General features: G+C 38.0%; 1 protein-coding gene across 4 annotated transcripts in view; it reads right to left on the reverse strand.

Moving 5' to 3' along the window:
• SEMA5A (semaphorin 5A) overlaps positions 1–20,545 on the reverse strand; it is a 318,649-nt gene that overhangs the window by 222,802 nt on the left and 75,302 nt on the right. For all 4 annotated transcript variants that reach the window (XM_066186026.1, XM_066186022.1, XM_066186035.1 and 1 more), the window contains one exon: positions 11,776–11,867. The gene's annotated coding sequence lies outside the window, so the exon portion shown is untranslated. The remainder of the gene's footprint in view (positions 1–11,775; positions 11,868–20,545) is intronic.

Consider the following 20,545-nt stretch of genomic DNA (forward strand, 5'->3'; position numbering starts at 1 on the left):
CTCATACAAAACATTTTAGAGGAAGATTGTTAGAGAAAGGAATACATGAAAAAGACTGCCACCACACTTAACAAAAAAATTAGCTAAATTTTAAGGCAATGTGTATGCTCTCCATTTACCAGTAGTGACAAATCCTGGAGCTCAGAAGGAAAAAGTGATTGAGGCCATAAGCAGGCATCAAGAGGGACGTAAAAAAAAAAAAAAAAAAAACCACAAAATTCCTCAAGCAGTTGTTTTTACTATAGCAAATCCTGTTTCCTGTCAAATGCACAAAAAACCCAGACCTACACCTCTTTATAGTTACCTTGAAATACATCCCTTACTCAGTATACCTTTAGAAAAACAATTTGCATCTCAGTCAGATACAAAATTAGATTAGAGCAATAGCTCAAAGATCACCTCACTAAACATTGAGATGAGACTGGAGGCTACAGATCTTCTTCAGTGAAATAATCCAGTGTACACCATCATGTCTCATCACTGGACCCAGCAATGCAGACTGTTTACTATGCTGCAGAGCAGCATATTCTAATTTGTATTTGCATAAAGTGAGAGTCAGCTTCAATTAAAAAACTGATTACTGAGTTCCTTCAACTTTTTCTTAATACTGTCATTCATTTCTGCAGTGGCATGAATTTTAAGTTCTGCAAGAGGCAGACAGCCATCAGCTGTCATTGACTAACACAGTCAAAAATCAGTCCTTGAATTCATAGTGACATTCTGCCAAAAGACAGCTAATAGCTGTAGATAGGGGTGACAACTCATAAAACAAGAATTTGTCATCAAAGCTACTTCTCCAGCACTTCTCATAGAGCTGATATTTGTGATTTCAGCAAAGGAAGCAGTGCTTCAAGAACACTGGCCTGAGTGAAGCCAGGAGTTGGTAATAACACCTCGGAACTCAATTATCACATTGTGGGCTTCTCTGTCTCATCAGTGGGTGTAGAGCCAGTGGAGTTCAGCTCCCTGAGCAAGCACAGGCCAACCCAGCAGGATCACACAGAAGAGAACCACAGGCAACTTAGGAATAAAGTCAAATCAGCACAGACTAGGCCCAGATCCCAGTAAAATCTCAGCACTTTTTTCAAATTCCTTTTTTTCTTAGCTGTCCATCAGCTCTTCAGCTTTTTTGATATCCTCCCAAGACACAGATTCCTACTTAAAGTTTTCTTCCACTCATATCTAGTGCCTTGTTCCAGTCATTGCGAGAGCCTTTCCCAATGCAGTGCTTGAGACATCCAACTCTGATCCTTAGACTAGCCATCAGAAATGCAGTAATAAAATGAAGGATTCCCCACCTCAAACAAACTACAAAGCCAGCAAAGTTTTTATTTTACAAAATAACTTTAATAGAAATATGAAATGGTAACGAGTCCTTGCAAATAAAAGTCTGAAAAGTGAAAGAAAAAACAGAAGAGGTTGAACAAGGGAAAGGCATGAAGTGAAAGAAAATTATCCAGGAAAGGACTGAAGTGTCAGCTAGGGCAGGAAAAGGAAATGGAGAAGGAAGAACTGTAGCAAATAAGGGATCAACACACATAGTACTGCATTTCATCCTCTCTTTTCTCTCTACACAACACTTGCCTGCTCCTTTTCCAGTTGGTACTATTATTGGCAAACCAAACACATTTTCTTAGGGCCCAACAGACTGTCAACACCATCAATGACATAGAACACAAGCTGTTCTGTAGTAGAAATACAGTTTCAAGTGCTGAGAGTAATAGCAGGTCAGAACAGAGTCCACATAACAGGGCTCTGTTCATTTTTTAAAAAATCACAGAATTTTAAAATGGGGTTGGGAAGACCTTCAGAAAATGGAACCAGTAATAGCTATAAAATATCTAGAAACTCCCATTTTGCAGTGTGAAATTCGGGAACTTCCTGAGCCTGAAACTGCAACAATATTCTGGAAAAATCCCACTCGCTGCTTGCTGCAGTCTTACCCTCTTCCCTGAGCCATGTGCTGTCTGCTCCTGGCTAAGATCAGATGCTGGGCTGGATGCCCCTCTGACCAAGCCATGTTTCCATTTTCTGCTAAGGTCTGAGTCTCGTACTGCAAGCTTTTCAGAGACAAAAAAAGTGAATTTTGAAATTTCACCAATGAGAATTTGGAATCTGTGTGGGACCAGGGTCACAACTACAAGTAAAGCTGTGAATAATTTGCATTAACAAAGTGCTGAAACTTCACAATATATAAAATAATCTTAAATTACAAAAGCTTGCATTTTGAAAGCTTTCCAAAATACTAAAAAAAACCCCCCCACACACAAAAAAGGTTTAGAAACATGGCTTGATTGAACTAAAAGCACAAGTTCAGGACTGGGAGGAGGTCAATGCAACAGAGCAACAGATGACAAAACACTGAGATAACTATAGGAAAAGCTAGCTGGGAACAGAGAAGTTGTATCACTTAACTAGAGGATGAAGAAGATGAAGGCTAGGGTTGGATGAAATTATTTTGTCAAATCTTGAAGATGTATAGAAGTAGTTTCAAGCAAAGGCAAAGTTAGACAAAGCAGGTAAAAAAGAGGCAATAAGAAAGTAATGCAAGCTTAGCTGTTGCATTCAATATAGATTGGGAAAAGGCAACACAGAGATTGGAGTCACGTGTTGAATAATTAAAAAAGAAGATCATCACATCACAGATTATTGCTGTAGCCATCTGGACATACTTTTTTTATATTTTTAAACTGTACTAAAACACATGCCAAAATTTGTACATGGATGTAAAGAGAAACCAGAAGGAAGGCAGTGATACAGCAATTTCGAATAGCTGGGGGTTTTTTTAAAAAAATTATATTCAACTTAAAACAGTTCTCTGACATTTAGTATACCACTGTATAAAAGTACTTGGTAGTAGCTGGTATTTAGCTTTCATAGAAACTTAATATAATATATTTTAAATCCAAATCAGCAAACTAAAGGACAAAATTGTACTGTCAAAACAAAACTATTAGTGGGTATTCTGCACATTAATACTGGGCAAACTTCCAAAATAAAGATTATATTAAAGCAGTTACTACCTTAAAAAGACCTGCTGGATAAACTCCATATTGTAATGAAATGACTATTGTGACAGCCTGCTTCAGTCAGATAATAAAGGCAACTTCACCTTCTTGCAGTGGGTTCAGTCCTGAAGTTCTTTGGTACAGTTTTAAAGGGCACTGAGTATTAAATAAACCTTTCTCAGCAAATGCAGGGTGGTCACAGCTAAGACAACCAAAATGGAGTGGAGGAGTGCATAACTTTTATGGCAAATCCACTCAGCCCCACGGCCCCATCTGCAAATGCATTCCAGACTCCCAGCTCCTCTTAATTCCCATCTAATTACCAGCTTTTGATTTGTTATTTTCCATGAATAACCAATATATTCTGCCTTCACAGCAACAGCTTAAGTGACAGTGAGGTTTAGCAGACTGTTATGAAGGACAATGAGAGGTAAGGCAGCTCAGAGCTCCCATCCCACATCACTGCTACAGAACACTTCTATTCCCCACCTATTCATTTATATGTAGCTTTTCTATCAAGGTAAGCATTCAAAACACACACACACATCTCACCAAGCTTCTGGATTTGTTCACCAGTTCTTGGAAAAGCAATAGACTGTCCAACAGGATAAGTGGCCTGGACCATTCAACAGTTCAGCCTGCACTGATTATACAAATCAGTACTGACAATATACAACTAGTATCAGATAATGACAGAATGGTTTTGGTTAAAAGTGACCTTAGAGATAATCTAGGTCCAACCCTGCTGATGGTGTCCCATAGGCAGAGACATCTCCCACCAGAGCAGATTGTATAAGGGACAACTAGGCTGCTATTTCTCTTTGTCGCCCTTTATCACTATCACTGCAAAGATTATGATTTATATAATTTATAAATCAGTAAGGTTTTTCCACACACTTACAAAGATTTAACACACATATGAAAGCACCCTAAAATGCTTCCTGTAGTCCCATGATTAACTCCCATGACTATATGCAAAGGGGGTTCCACCAATCCAAATTAAACTCTTCTGTATCAGATCTTGCACACATATCTCTGATTCAATTAGAAGTGCAACAGAAAAATCGGACAGCTCCCCTCTGCATCAGTTCTGTCTTCTGAAGATGTTCATCAGAAACATAGGGAACCCTGATAAAGCTATCATAATCCTGAAACAAGAAACCAGAAGGAAAAAAAATTATTTCTGTTAGATCTTTCTGAAAGTTCATCCACATTTTTAAATACTAAATCCTGAAGTACGATACAGATATTTTAAAGTTTCTGCGAAATATCAAGTTAATGAATCCTTTTCTAAAATAAACCAGGTAAAATTAAGAAAAGAAAGGCAGAAAGATTTTCAAAGAGCATCGTACAGCTAAAATATCCAAACCATCAGAGTTTGCAAAAACAAAAGGCCAAATTCTTTACTACTACAATGCTTACAACTCAAGACCCCATGTATCCACATACAGAGGTTTCACACACGAGGAACATCCCTGCACATGCTTGAACCTTGTCAATACAAACTTGTTTATTTTTTACAAGATATTAAAATATATCACGACACACACACACACAAAAAAATCCTTCTAAAGAGAATAAATCATAATTTTATTTTTCTCCTACAACACAACGGTCAAAAATTTTAATTCTATTTTTAAATCTGTTTAAAAGTAGCAAAACTTGACACAACAGAAATCATATACTAGCTGGTGTAATGCTCTCAATGAAGTTGTCAAACAACAAATAAGGAGATGTCAAATAGCCTAAAGTTAAATGAGAAATGAATGGCTCTTGACATGCTTGTTTCAATAAAGGAAATCCTCTTGTGTGTTTTCTTCAGAGCAAACACTGTGCTGCTCTGTGTATTTGTGTCTCAAAAATAATAAAATAAATATACTCTATTTTTCCCAGTCTGAAATAGCCTCTTATTTTATCTAGATTACTTTGATTCCATGGTTTATCTAATTCTTAATGACTATGCTCTTTTCAATGATTCCCATTTACAAGCTTTCAGGAAAAAACCTATTCCGTAAAGTTATTTCACAAACTAACAATGTTGTGAAAATTCAATTTCTTAAGTGACATCTATCCCAATGGTTTCTCAGTGGCTGACAGCTATCATCAGTCAAAGACTAAATTACATGAAGGGTCACTGATGTCTCCATCATATCGAAAATCACTTTGGTAGCTTTGTAGCTATCATTTTTCATTTATCACTTTGCAATCTTATAAGCATACAGTATGTATGCACAGATTGTATGCATTGAAACACAGCTCTGACTGCTCCTTTTGAGGAATCTACACTTCAGAGACCAAACGTCTCAAGGTCACCTTCAGCTACTAAATAGAAACACATAGGATGATTGTATCTTTGCTTAGATTTTTCTACCAGTAAAGGCACAGATTCAGCTTTCTTGGGCTGTTTAGTTTGTATCCATTTTTTCTAAAACCCCCACAGTTGCTTAAAGGGAAACTTCCTGACCATCCCTTCATTTTGTGCCAAGGCTGGATGACACGCAGTTACCAAGATCCTTAGTGCTGCCCAAGACCAAATACCAAAAATATATATTTTATATATATACACCCCAAAACCCATACAGTAGGGCCTGCACCCCTTTTTTTGCTCCTCTATGTCCATCCACCCTCAGCCTTCCAGACTCTGTAGACCACAGTTCCTCTCCTTTCTGAGGTAACCAAAACATGCTGTCATCAGCAGAAGAGGGTATTCTTTTAAACACAAATAAAATACTAACACACTACCTTTCCTTTCCTGCATTTGCTTTTATTTTGTTTCTTCACTTAAGAGTGGTACTAAAAAATGCTCTTACAATAATAAGATCTCACAGTCTCCCTCTCTTCTCTCCTTCTGTAAGACTTTTGCAGTTATATTCTTTCTCCTTTATTTACTAAGTCTCTGCATTGATGTCATTTGCATACTGCTACAGAAAGACACGTTGCTAAATCTACTTTCAGGACAACAGTCCAAGATCAATGCTTTAGAAGGAATACCAAGGAAAATGGCCAGTAAACAAAAAAGTAAACAAACAAACAAACATACATACAAACAATCCTTGGAAGCGGTGTCTATTAGTGACACAAGGTAAAACACAAGTAAAAAAAATATTTTACAATGTTGGGAAATGTGTAACTTGAGAAGACAGACAATTAAAATGCAAATAACACTCAACCTACCAAACTTCCTAGCATGATGTGGTTGTTATGCCCTACCTCAGCATGCTTCACCCCAGAGAGAGAATGGGTCTCTCTCTGAGGTGCACACTTCAGATACAGATATTTCAGACACAGAACAAATTCCCTCCATCCTTTCATATACGTGGCCAACTCTTTCTCCTGTTACATGGCAATTTCACCACGATGCTGATGGGACAGTTGCAGAGTGATCTAGCAGAAATCCTAAATTGCTAATGTCACCATGATGCATTCTGTTTCTTTCACTACAGCCCTACTGATTTCTACAACTAATAATACAACTGTACACAAAAACCACTTTTACAGAAGAAATTCTGGGCAGAGTTCATAGCTCTGCTTTTTTAAAAGATATAAACCTGTATTTATACTGTAATAAACACATCATATAGAAAGACGCTGGTAAAAGAAATTGAAACATGTTGCTCTCACTGTGAAAAATCTCTGCAAACCTTCAGTGCTCTGTAAATAATAAATAACTAAAACAGAGGTCATCTCATCAGGTTAACCATAAGCCATGCTGCCAAGATAGAAAGTCTGCTCCAGCTAGGCTGTGCTAGCTAGTACATGGATTAACAGGGATTTCAATTTCCAGGACTGTCAATCTTGCATGTTTTCCAGCACTGGATTTCACCACATTTTATAAAGATACAATCTGAATCCGAGTGAAATATAATTCAAACTGCTTCAGTGGTGTTGCCGACAGAGCTTCCAGAGAAAACAGGCTATGCATATTTTAATGCACACACTGCAAGTATAAAAATCTCTGTCATGTGAAAAAAATATATAAATAAATGCGTCAAATTTGGATCAACAGAGCCTGCTCAAAAGGTCTCAAAACAGTGTCATTCTCTACAAATTCTTCTGACATTTTCAATCATCACAACAAGAGAAAGCATCCCATGAGACTTTAGACAAATGAGAGGTATCTGGAATAATTAAAGGTAGCATCTCCATTTCAAGGAGTGTGACCTAAAGGAGAGCAGTTGTGCCAGTGGGGGGGAAGGTGAACCTCACCCCTAACTAGAATTTTAAGCATAAGAAAAAGCAGGGAGATTAAAATTATAAATCAAAGACCATTTAGTTTCACACCAGGTGTTAAAACCCTGCTTCTAGATGCCATTAATCCCAGAGATTTAACTGGCTTTAATGGGAAAAGTCTCATTCTCTGTAGCAAGAAACAAAGGTTCTTCCATTAGGCACAATGACCTCATCCATCCCTCCCTGATCCTTCTTCACCTCATATGCAGATTTAAGCCCAGCACAATTCATCATTTCAGTACAAAGCTGTTTGCAGCTCAGTGATCTGCAGTTATGCTACACACCAGGCACAAAGTTTCTGAAAGAGAATGCAGCTCCTTTGACTCTGAAAATGCTATTGCTGCTTTGAAGCAATGCAGGTTCCCTGTAACAAAGAACAACTACTACTACTGACATTTTCATTGTTATGTTTCATTTGTTAAAATTCCACAGGTCCTGCACAAAGGGAAACCCTCATCACTACATACACAGTGCCACAAGGAAGACACCAGACGAGTCAGAAGTCCAGGAAGAAGACATTTTCTTCATAAACAGATGAGGTCAAAGAATTAGGTGGGTGGAGAAATGGATGATCTAAGCATTACTTTAAATTAGTAATGACTTATGTTATATAATTCTTCTTTCCCTTCTAACTGCCCTTATTCTGCAATTCCTATCCATTTATCTAAAACCACACCTTTGTATCCCCTCTTCCTGCAAGAAAAATACTCTTTCCTCAGGATTGTACATCACTATTTGAAATTTTCATATCATTTTTGTCTTTGCAAGTCTTGGCCATATTACTCAGCAATTGTTAGCCTCCATTTCAGCTTCTTTAGATTCATTTTTGCTACTGTTTTAACAAAATTCATTTTTGCCAAGAGCAACTAACCTCTGTGACCTAATGGAAAAAAAAAAAAAAAATCACCCCTTCGGAAATGTTTTGATTTCAAGTCCCCTTGGAAAACTACCTAGAGGAAGCACACATACTGGCAGAGAAGGCTGGAATACTTTTTGATGCTTGCATGGATCCATCCATCTCACATCCATAAACCACTGATGGAAAACCAAACATACTGCTGCTTTTATTCCCAGTATCTGTTCCTCTCTAAGGTCCTAGAATTCTGTTAATTCTTCAGAACTTTACTCAGTAGTTCCTCAACTTTGTTTACATCTTTTCATTCAATTCCTTAAGACCAATTTACCTATTTTCCTCTAATCTTCTCCCATGACCATCTTACTTCCAGTAATCTTATCTGTTCCAGCCATTTAAACTGCTACCATTACAAAAAGCTGACACTTTTAGCCTTTTCCCTTTGATCATGATAATATAACTCCAACACTTTGCTTCTCAAGCTAATTCGGAAGCACAAAACTATCTCCAAATTTATCAGTGTTTTCTCATTCTCTTTGTACTTCCTTTTGAATGGCTTTGCCATTTCTTCTTGCTTATCTCTTCCCTTGAAGTTTACTGTCTCTACACCAAAAATGGGTGTCACTAGAACTCACAGATTGAGAAAGAGTGCTCTGGTAACTCCTCATTCCCTGACAGGCACTACAGACTGTACAGGGAAAAGAGTAAACAGAAAACTGAGATTTCTGGACTAAGAATTGAACTCTCAAAGAAACAGCTTGAATATATTAGAACAAATTTAATCGTAATTTATCAAGTGCCAAAATAAGATTAAAAGCATTTATCTTACAATGAGGGAAAAGGCTGCAAGCTCAGTGGGAGACCTCAAATTACATAACAGCTTAGCATGTTTTAAAACAGTGTTAGTAACAGAGTTGTCTTCTGGGACTGCACCCTGCAACCTTGCTGTTTATAAAATAGCATTGAAGAACCACCACAGTGGGTCAGGCTGGCTGTTTGGCCCACTGAAATGACAAAACCAACTCAGACAAAAACATCTAGCCTGACCTACTACTCTGTCTTCAGAAGCAGCTAAGAGCAGATTAGAGCAGCCACATACAAAAATTCTCTTCTACTCTCCCCAAAACACTTCATACTTTCCATAATTTGCAGCTCAGTAACTTTCTTACCCAGGGGTAACCTCTTTGATTATCAACTCTTTTTTTTCTTCCTTTCTTTTTTTCCACCTCCTTTTCCAAAGTTGTTCAGAAGCTCTTTATACCAATGCACCGCACACAGCATGCTGTGGCAAGGAATTTCAGAACTGACTTACACACTATGCAAAAAAACTAAACCAAACCACTTCTTTTCCTAGCTTTAAAACTGTTCCTTGCCTGTTTCACCTCTAGTCTAATACAAAATTAGGTGGCACTGAACATTCATTTCCCATCCACACACCCCGCAGCTCCTATAATTCTATAAACACCTAGCATTAGCATCTAGTCATTCCCTCTTTTCCACTCTGGAAACTCTCAGCTACTTAGTTGTTCTTGTATGGATGCTGCTCCATGGATGTCACCTGCATCCTGCTGCTCTTCACTTTTGTTGCCCTTCTCTGAAACTTTTCCTGTTGTACACCACTTGTTCTGAGACAAGGAGACCAGGACAGCATCCCATCTTTAAGACACAAACACTTGACAGATTTAGAAAGTGGTCTAATATTTTGATTTCTCTTCTTCCAGAACAATTCCTGATATAAATTTACTTCCTGATTGCCACTAACGTATAGAGCTGACTTTTTTCAATGAATTCCTGCTTATAGTCTCACAATCTCAAGCTAACTCAAAATACTTTAACATTACTGATCCTGAATTTCTTCCATCATTTTAACGGCCACTTGGTTTTACACAGTTCTTTTGCATTTGTTTCAGTCTGCCCCCTTTTTTGTTTACCTTCTTTTGTCCTGAAAAATTTTGTTTCAGAAACAAACCTTGTCACCACACTTTCATCCCAAGTCACTCATGAATATGAAAATACCCCTGGGCACTCACAGAGATATCTATGGAAATTCACTGGCAATTTTCAACACTTTTCTCCTGAAGTATTTTCCTTACCTTGCTTTAAAGTTGGCAGCCCTCCTTAACTTTAAAGGTGCCTGTTTCGTTCCTTTAAAAAATTTTCAAGAGAACTTTGAATAAAAAATATATTTTCATAATTTAAGTAGAACAATGATGTCTTTCACCTGCATGCCAGTTATCTCCTTCAAAGACCACAAAGGCCATTTTTGTGATTTGATTTCAAATGACAAAAATTACAGCTAGACAAGATCTCTGGGAGTCTTTCGGTCAGAAAGTCTGGCTAGCCATTAAAAGCCACTGAAGATCAGGTCAGCCACAGCACTGTCCAACTAAGACTTGAAAGGTCCACCCCTGCCACAAACTCAAATTTCATTCAGTGCTGCACTACACTCCTACTGAAAAAGATTTACCTACAACATTCAATCGGGACATTTCAATTTGCAATCTGGGTACATTAACACGTGCCATTGTTTTGCCACAAGTAGAAACATGGGCTCCATCATCTTTGTAAACATCCTTCAAGTAGTTGAAAGCTAATATTAACAAATTTACTAGGTCTTAAACATCCTCTTAATCAGGCTTTTATTCACAGAAATCAATCCTTTCTCAGTATCTCCACTGTAATACTCAATGTTCTTTCTAAAACAGAGATACTAATCTAATTTTTAATTAATCCACTCAGTTTAAACAAGAGGCTCACTGGTTTTTAGACTCCCTGAGTCGACATAATGCTTCCCGAAATATAGTATGAAATTAGACATCTTCAAGTACTCAACTGGTGAGACACTTAAAAGCAAGGGGCTGCATGCTGCTGTCAGTAGCTGGTCTATTTCACTCTACCATTCCTAAAACAACTGGATAAACTACATCTGGACCTGTTAAATTGAGAACATGAAATTTGTTCCAGAAAGGCAACCTCCTAAGACTTCCATAAGGATTCCAAAACAGGAACCACCCCACACTTTTCAGTGGTGAGCACATACACACAAGAATTACTCAGTTTTCTGCCACGGCTTTATCTCAGATCATTCCTGTCATAGTGCCATTACACACAGGCCACACAGTCTCCAGCTGGCCTACTGCTCTTGGTGTGGTTGAAAAAAGCATTTACTAACTTTCTGTTTAGCCTGATAGGGGAATGTTTTGGTCTTATTTCCTTCTTTGAACAGAGACACAGCTTGTTTTAAGATGTCCTCTTGTTTTAAATAGTCTTCTCTACCTTGTCATTTAGCTATACAGGCTTCCTTTTCCTAAGACGTTTTTAGACTGATGGTAAGGAATTGTGTTGAGCCACCAAAACAGCATCCTGAAATAGTCACCTACAAACATGTTACTTTTACAGTTACCTTTTCAATGTCACTTCAAAGAAACATCCTCATTTTTACATAGTTTCCCTTTCTGAAGTTGAGCATAATTTAAGAGAGGTGAGAAGAGAGGAGAATTGCAGCTTCTTCTTCTTTCATTCCTCCCATTTCCACTAATTGAATTTCCTTAGCTTAGGGAAAAGAGAAAGGCAGAAAAACTGTAATGGTCTACATAGTCACAAGTATTTTTTCCAGACATAATCTTACAATCTCTCCATGACATCATCATCTACTGACTGAACAAAATACAGTCTATTACCCACCTTTTAGTCACCATCCCTCTGTAATCACGTACTGCCTCTGTTCAGTGTTTGTGCAGAGCCAAAGTGGGGTCCTGGGTCTGCCTTGGAGGCTCCTAGGAGTTAAGGAAACACAGGAGATAATAGGTATTGAGAAAACAGCTCATCAGCAATTCTCATTTATTGCAGACATAAAACATGTCTCTCAGGTCAATAAATTAGTAATGTAAGGCACTTTAACTACACAGTGTGAACAAGAACCAAATGGAAAGAGATAGAAAAGAACAAAAAAAATTCTTCAAAATACCAGGTAGCTTGGGATGAGAATCAGGAGAGGCATACTTGTTGCAGAATTATCAAAAAGTATGAGACATGAATTTGAGAAAAATCTTTACTATAAAATTTTGCCTTGGTGCCTTAACACCACTAAAATTAAACATGCCTAATACATGGACTTAAATCTGTCCCTGAGTAAAATCCAGGACAAAATTCAGATAGCTAAAACTTCAGTATTCTTCTACCTTTCCATAAAACACAAAGTTCAAGAGAAAAATGGATTTACTCTCTAATATCTCAAAACAATATAAAAGGCATTTTTAAGAAAGAGATGCATCATTAAGCACATTTCAAGACATTAACCCATCTTGTAGGAATGACAAATACAATATAAATATTCAAAAAATTATCTTTCTCTACTATTTATTGAAACAAGAAGTACAGCTAATCGATCAAGTGCTCTCTCTATTTGAAATGGCAAGACAGGAATCACATAGCAGTTTCCTGCTCTCAACACCTCAAGAAAAAAGCACTTCACAAGAAAAAACAGTAGTACTCTGTCCAATTTAAGCATTCGTTTCCTAGATTGGGAACATCTACAGAACAGAACAAATACACCAGCAATCAACAGTGCACCCTTGAACCTAAACAGAGACATGAGGTAAAAAAGGAGTCATTGTTCCACTCTGTTTACTCACTTATATGAAATGACTGTACTAGATGACTGCAAGTGTTTGTGATTTTTTTCCAGTGCTTTCCTGACCTATGAAAGTCTCAGGAAATCTGCCAAATGCATAAGCATAGAAATCCTTGGAAACATCACACGAACAAGAAGAACTCTCCAGGTTGGCCAACAAAGATTCAGATTTATGTTTACCACATCAAAATTTCTCAAGAATCCCATGCTTGCAATCATCAAGCACTTCAGATTATAATTTACATATCTTCTCCTAAATTAATAATTTATATCATTTATATCATATGTGCACATATACGCACCCCTCCATGAAATTCAGTGATGTCAAACTCTGCTGCAGAAGTTGCCAAAGGAGATTTAGATGGTATTCTCCAAGGCATAGGGATCAATCAAAGCAAAAGGATGGAAAGTCACCTTCAATTCAAGGTGGTAGGAGAAGCTTATATTTTTGACAAGACATTGCAACACCTTTTCTTTGCCTCCCACTTTTCAGAAAGGCAAGGACAAATTTAAAACTTGGAGGAGGACCAAATTCTACTTTTTATACTACTATGTACCAGAGAATACTCCAACTCCTCAGCACTCAAACTACCCGTCACCAGAGCATGTTGATGACAAACAACTCTGAGACATTCAGTCTGTCAAGTAATTAATTATAACTGTTGCCATGCAGTAAGTTCTACAGACAACTACAAGCAACCCATCTCCAAGATGCAGTGTGTAAGTGATTTATGTATGCACTCACTACACCAGAATGAGCAGTTGAATTATTAGACTTTGAAACATTACAAAGAAGCCTGTATACCTCAATTTTCCTAAACAAGCCTAACAGTGCTTTCTATAGCAGTGCTTTCTATAAGCACTTGAACCTGCCCACCATTCCCCCACCACTCACTTCACAATTCTTATTTCTACATAAACATATCGGATTGTATTCGATCAAAGTAAAAGCTTAAGCAAGTTTACTTTTATTCTAATCTTAAAAATTACCTAAACAAGACTGGAAAGTAGAGGATGAATCCATCTTACTGATTTAGGGAAAACATGCTCGCACACAAAAACTAACACGTATAAGTTAGATTTCTACAGATTCACATCTTGCTTCCCTTACATTTCTTCATCTGGCAACTCTGCTGCTCCTATAACTTCGGTGGCACCTTCATTAAGCATAATACAGTACATACTGCAGGTAAGATAACACCAGAAACTACCCTGAGTATTCACTAAATTAAGCTAAAATTAGGCGAACTCAGTCTACACAGCCCACACCAAACCAGTCTTACAGAAACTGAAAATAAAGCAACCAAAATTAGAAGTCTAACTGCAAAAAAACCACATCAATTATTTTACTGGAAGGTATGCAATCACGTTTTAGTTTACTTTTGCTTTGGTTTAGCATCAGTTGCTAAAGCAAAAAGGCTAGACTGGCTTTGCTTCATGCCTCAGTCTCCCACTCTTTCCTTACAAAATGACTTCTGGAACGGATGATCAGTTTCAGTGTAACACAAAAACTTCTATGAAAATGGTCAGGAAAAACAACAAAGTCAGTTTCCAAACAGCTGTTTGTACCGACTCTCGACTCTCGATGACAAAGACCGGTACACAAGAGCCATGGTACATTTTATTTTCCAGAAGCCCGCTAATTTAAAAGAATGGGGCAGTGAGGGGACATCTGCAAATAGATAAAAACAGACATAGGTGTATACTTGTGGAGGGTTTGAAGAAATCATCACAAGATTGAAAGCTAAACACATGGGAGTGCTGATTCCTGCTCTGACAGGACACAGTGCTAAAGTCACTGGTATGAACAAACAGTCTGATTGAGTCTGGCGGGGGCACCAGGGAGAGCATACGTGCAGTGACCATCTTTGCTGTTTTACACGGGTGCAGGCACTGTCTCGTATCTGTCTACTATGCTTGAAAAGATAGTTGGCTACACACTGAACTGAGCAGAGAAATAACCACAGCATGTCTAGACACCATGGTCGTCTGCACGCCAAGGCTTCCCACTTCTGCTATGGCTGCATGGCACTGCTCAGGCAGCATGCCACAGCAGAACCCCACCTCACCCTCACTCAGCTGGGACTCTGCCCAGGCACTCAGGACCTTCACACAACTCCTAATGACAACTCCTGCTCACCTTGCAAGACAAAAAAGCACACAGAGTGGGATAAGAACAAGCCAGCTCCACACCATTTCACCAGACAGCCTTGGCTTTTTACTCCACAAAGCTGACAACCTGAATTAAGGACGCTGCTCCAAGTGACTGTGGATGATGTCAGTGGAGCTAAAGTAGAAGTGTTAAGGACACCACGTAGATGGGGGTTTTCTGCACTTCAGTGTTCTCACCATCTATGCACAGGAAAACTGAACAAATACAAGCAAACTTCACGTACGACTTAAAATACTACTGAACACATTCTCTGCTTCTGTTGGTATCTGGCAGGAGCAAAAACCTTGTCAAAACTGAAAATGTATCAAAATTGAGAAAGGGAGAGGAAAACAAGAGTAATAGTAAAAAGATAAAAATATTCTCCTCCCTCTTCCCCTCCTCCAAAACAAGCCTGCATTATGCAAATATATCCTACTTTCAAGAATCAATCAAGGATGAAGGGTTACAACTGCAATCCACTACCTTGTGTTCCTTCTACAAACACTAATATTTCTCCTTATGATATATGCTAGCAAATATTACTTCTTATCTTTCTCTCTTCATGCTGAAGAGGTCCTTGCACAAGGAAAAAGATTTTATTAAATCCAGCTTATTTGCTTGACTAAAGAACGCACATGGAAAGATGGCAATTATCGAGCAGAATCTAGGCATAAGAAACATGAAAGAAATACAAGTAACCTTCTTATAAATCTGCATTTTGTTAATGTGCAAAAAAAATCACAATATTGGGCAGAATAAAACCAAAATAAAATAAATGTAGGGATTTTTAGGGAGAAAAGGCAAAACAAATGAACAAAACAATACAATCCTTAAACATGTCCCAGCCACCACTGCTTGAGACCATAGAACCAAACGCATCCCAAACAGATAGACAGACACTTGCAGACACACACTGCAGAGCCGAAGTACAGAGTGCTACGCGCACTCCTGCTTCACAGGCAGGGCTGGGAAACTTCCAGGTCTTGACACGTGTCTCCTGGTTCAACTCAGAAATTACATCCAATCAAAACAGGAGCATCCAATCAGAACAGCACTCTCTTAAAGTTCCAACGTCATTCTTGCCTTGCTGAGCACAGGCTCCCAGGCATGAACAACTGTGGACATGTGCACACACACACACGGGTGCATGAAAATCACATAAGTATTAGCTCTGATTCATCCTGAGTTTGTCAGGCTGACTCCATAGGCATGGTAAAGTCAAAACAATCAGAACAGGCTCCTTTAGGCCAAAATAGAAGAAATGCAGAGACTCGAGTGCCAGGTCAGGAAACATATTGCTAGCAGGAAAGCATAGACCAGAGTATGTGAAGTCACCAGTCAGCCAGAGTTCTCTGGATGAAAATTACAAAACAGAATGGCATAACATTCATCTCATTTTGCAGGGATTTGACTAATAATAACTCACTTAAAGCCACTGAACTTGCCCTGCTACTTGCTTTAACTCCATTGAGGTCAAAGTGACAGGACATGTTAATGTTCATTTAGCCTTTTAACTAACCACCACAGATTTATAGTCTAAGAGCAGCAGCACTTAGCTCTTCCAAAAACCCCACCATGATCCCAAAATAGTAATTTTTAAAGTACAATACATTATAAAGACGGCTGATAGAACAAACAGTATTACCTTGTTTAAAATGGTAGAGATGGAGAAAAACAGTAATAAAAGAGAAATTATTGTGGTCTTGCTCTCACTGAAGTAATGTTTTTCATGGAGACTTCAAAGAGCAGGGAAAACATGGCCTTTATCCAACTTTCTGCAAATTACACAACTGGGTAATTCGATTTAAAATAAATCAGTTCTGAAACAATTCTGATCTCGTTGAGTTTGAGAGCAAAACTTCTGAAAATCTTTATTCTTTAGTGTGACACCATTTATCCTTGTGCTTCTCTGGTGTTTTACTGAAGTCTATAGGACATTTCAAATGCTCTGTTGCCACTAGTATTTGCTGCCTACATGTCTCCAAACTTTTACATGGTTTTCTGAACCTGAATTTCACTTGTTTGATGATCCAGGCAGACTTTTCCAGTTCCAGGGTACGGACAAGAACCTTTTACAGCCAAATGGTGTTAGTACTGAGGACACAAAAGGCGAAAAGTGTCACGACTAGAGAAATCAACTTGATAATGCAAGTCAAAGAAAAGAATTACTGAACGCTGTAGCAGACATGCACAAGATTTGTTTCTGTGTGTATCTCTACAAGACTTAGATAAAAATAAATGTTTCTAGCATTTTTGGGTATCCTTAAGATGAAACTCAATATGTATATTATGTTTGGTTTGGGGTTTTTTCTTCATTTTGGTTTGGTTTTGTGTGTGTATGCATATGTATTTTAATATTGCAGAAGGATACAATGCAATGGTCATCTGAAGAAATCTCCTTTCTTCCCCAATATGCAACACTGTGTTGCTTCACCTCTTCTACCATTTTCACCTGTAAGATGAATAGTCTCAACATCACCCACCCTGACAAGAACACAACTATTCTTGGAATAAAATGTCATTTCTTTTCTGGAATTCTTCCAAGTAATTTCATGTCTTAACCGATTCTCTGATTTAAGTGACATGCTGGTAGCTGATGCTAGCACGTAAATCTTAAATTTCATTGACTATCATGCTTTTCCAAAATCTATGAAAATTTGGGAAAAATAAGCAAAACTGAATACTCTGTAATTTAGTCTGCATGAAACAGTTGCTTCCTTTCTTTCATTAACCTGTACATGGCTCCTTTATTTTTCAAAGGTGTCAAGTAAGCTAAGAAAGGTAAATCCAAAACTATGGGCATCATGGAAGATTAGTTCCTAGCAAATGCATCTTTAAATATGTAACCATAAAAATATTGTTTTCTCTGACCTTTGGCAAAAGCCAGTGAACCTTTTCATTTCAGTTTTAAAAAATTCAAATGAAGCTTAGATGACAGATACCTCCTAGAGAAAAAAAAAAGTCCACGAGCCCCAGGGAAGTCCTAGATTTTACTGACTATTCTGAAATACATTTGCTGTACTGCAGGATACCAGCTGATACGTTTTCTGTAGCATAATTAATTCAGAGACATCTGCTTGCTAGCGGACCAAGGATGAAGCTTGCGGTTATGAGACCTGGATTATAGTTCTCATTCAGGAACTGATTTGTGGTGTATCTTTGAGAACATTGATCTAACCCCATTTCACCATTACAAAATCTGAATATGTCTTTTAACATAACACGTGTTCTTTAAATAAAATGCAAGTTTTTATATATCTCAGTGAACTGCATTGGAAACACTGCAGTTCCAATTAAGACTGAACTCCTGAGGATAGTGACAATTACAGGAAACATTTATGGTTGTGTTCTCTCAGTCAGAGAGCCCAGCTGCCTTCTGGAGAAATAGGACTGAACAGATTCATGTAGGTACTGCAGATGCCAAATAACAACAAAAAGGCTAATCCAGAATATTGCAGCTGCTGATAATGTTCACTGCCTAACAATGCAGAAAGTATTAAACTCACTACTGCTTACAGCATGCACTGCTACAGAGAAAGAAAGAAAGAAAAAAAATGCAGTGGAATGTAGTCTAGGAGAATCCAAGAAGATAGTCTGAAGAGGAAAATCCAACTTAGTGCATATAGCCTGAGGTTATTGGAAAAGTGTCTGCTAATATGCAGCAGGCTCCCATAATTGTGCAGCTGAAGTAATAATACCCCAACAAAATGCAATTACAGTGTACAGTGTTTAAAAACTCTGCCAGTTTTTACACGTCGGTTTATTCCAAAAGCTGGCTTATCCACTTTGCTAGTCTAAGCGTTCCAATATGATTTAAAGAAATCATATCCATTCCATTTTAAATATAGGAGATCATATTAAATCCTATGTAAGTCTATAAATTTTATTTGTTATGTATCAGGAAAAAAAACTTGACTTGTCCTTTTCCAAGGGGGGGGAGACTTCTTAAACTTTATGGGAAGGGGGTTGGGGTGGGGAGGGGAGTGTGTGTGTATATTGGTTGGTACAACTCATCAACAAAGTTTATACAGTTTAGGTTCCCAACCCAAATATGTTGGAATCATTTATGATATGAGAGAGAGAAATAACAACAGTTTCTTTGTCTACAGTGCTTTCATATTCTGTGCCATTTTTTTTCTTCTGGCTTTGATTGTTCTCCTTCAGTGATGGATGCTTTCCCTTCTTCCATCTCAGCATGTATGAGAAAAAGACAAAACTTAACATATCCATCACTGAAGCCAGAGCACACAACACAGTCCATCTGGTACCATAAATCCCAAAGTGATAGATGTTCCCTGCTTCCGCCAGCAAGATTCTTAGCTCTTCTACTCTCTCTTCAGCATGAAGTTGAATGCTGTGGAGTTTAGGGTTCTTTAATTTAGGTGACTGTAGAGATGGCAAGAATATGGTCATTGTGATGTGGACATATTCCAAGCCTTGTCTGAAATATTCTTACCTAGGGCCAAATGTTTTCCCCATCAGCAATGGAAGCCTGCAGTGCTTTGGCATTCTTCTAGCAGCCCATCCCTCCCTTTGCCACCCAATATGCACGCAGACTCCCATCTCCCTGGCTGCTCACGATGCTGAAGCAATCACAAATGCCTCAGGCTAAGCAAATAGAGAGAGGTAAACACTTCAGTCCTGGGCACCATCCCAGGGAGGACACACACAATAATTTCCAAGCTCCTCAACAGATTTTTTTCTTGTGTTTGGTACTAACAAGATTAAGGAAGAAGAGTTTTAATATACAAGTAGGATCCCTGTCAAGACTTTGATTACAATACCAAGTTCATCATAAGCTATTGTTGAAAACAAATGCCTTCTACCCTCTGCTGTGCACTAGGCTTAAGAAAGTAGGCAACAGATCCCAGAATTGCCCTGCACTGTGCCCACAGTGAACTTCCTTTCACATCTCTCCCTCCTCCTGTATCTTCAATCCACAGAATCTATAGTTATTTTCAATTAACTTATTACAACCACACTAAGTAGAGCATGAAATACATGATTCTGCATTCACCTCAGGCAGCTGAGAAAGAATACTTGGATCTGATTTTACTTCCTGTATTTCAAGTTTGTTTGAGATTCCATTTTCATACAAAAATATAACATGAAAGAGAGCGGGAGATTTTGGTAGTTGCTTCTGGGGTTGATCTGGAGTTTCGGTACTAAAGCTTTGGGAGAACTTATGCAGGAAGCATGCAGAGGCACGGGAACATTGTCCTGAGGCACATTGATTAAAATGCAGTATTAACTTCAGTACCAGATATTGGCTCTCATTATCTTTGACAATTCACCAAGCAACACTTACAATTCTGATTTTAAAATACAGTTTAAAATATGAATCCGTAATACATACACATACAACTAACTGCAGTAAACTCACCAATTAACAGTAAACTCCTATTCACAACACCATTAGAAATGTCCAAGAACTTGAATTGTGAAACAAAGATTTTGCTTACTAGGCCAGAATAGTAGGATGCATGTCCTGCTTAAATTTATCTGCAAATATTTGTATGATTCTGTTTTTTCTGATCTCTTGTAATTATATATGAAGAAAGAGGTATTTGATTTAGAACATCTGCATCAGAGCAAGCCACTACAATTTTCCTAGAACAACTGCAGGAAATAAATAGTACAAACAAGCAGAAGAAACATCAAAGACATAC

The sequence above is a fragment of the Chamaea fasciata genome, unplaced genomic scaffold, assembly GCF_029207755.1.
Source record: "Chamaea fasciata isolate MVZ Bird 193981 ecotype frontalis unplaced genomic scaffold, bChaFas1.0.hap1 SCAF_1, whole genome shotgun sequence".
Taxonomy (NCBI): Eukaryota; Metazoa; Chordata; class Aves; order Passeriformes; family Sylviidae; genus Chamaea; species Chamaea fasciata.